The sequence below is a fragment of the Vulpes lagopus genome, chromosome 4 (genome assembly GCF_018345385.1).
Source record: "Vulpes lagopus strain Blue_001 chromosome 4, ASM1834538v1, whole genome shotgun sequence".
NCBI classification, from domain to species: domain Eukaryota; kingdom Metazoa; phylum Chordata; class Mammalia; order Carnivora; family Canidae; genus Vulpes; species Vulpes lagopus.
The window spans coordinates 108,778,884-108,779,591 of NC_054827.1; positions in this window are offsets into that span (position 1 = coordinate 108,778,884).

A 708-nucleotide genomic window follows, 5' to 3' on the forward strand; every position below is an offset into this window, starting at 1 on the left:
TTTTAAACATGCTTTCTGGCACATAAGATAACATCATAGTGAGTAGCTGCAAAAGATCACAGCAGGGTTCCAGAATGCTACGATTTCAACCCATGGGTGCCAATGCCAATATTCATAAACTCACCAATATGGAAAAATTTTCCTCTCTTTCGAAATATCCATTTCAAAGTTGAATAAAGATCAGGAATCAGAGGACAAATGAACCAGTTTTGAGTCCTCAGAAATGTGAATTTTCAAGCAAAGCAAATTAAATTAGCTCAGACATGAGTTTTCAAGCAAAGTAAGATTAACTCAATATTATCACTTTGCCATTAAACATAAACATTGTACAGACAAGCAGCATAAGGACAGCCTCGCCATGTGCCTTTCCAGCTGTACATATGTCCTGGGCATTTGCCTGTCATCTCTCCAATCCATCCCCACCCTCCTCTAATATGCTCTGCAGGCCTGGGAGTCTGCAGATTCTTCTACTTGGTCTCCCTCACCTGCTGATTTCCTGTTCAGATTCTAGTAATAGGAGGAACGGGCAAAAGATCAGAAGGCAGGAAGACAAGAGAGGCCTTCACTTCTGAACCCAATAGGGTGGCAGTTGCTGGACACTGATAGGTGTCATCATCTGGATTTTTCCAGATCTGCCAGCTTGAGCTGATTCCAGACCTAGATGCCTGGCACCTCTCTGGGGTATTCCCAGCTGGTTTCTATAGGGTC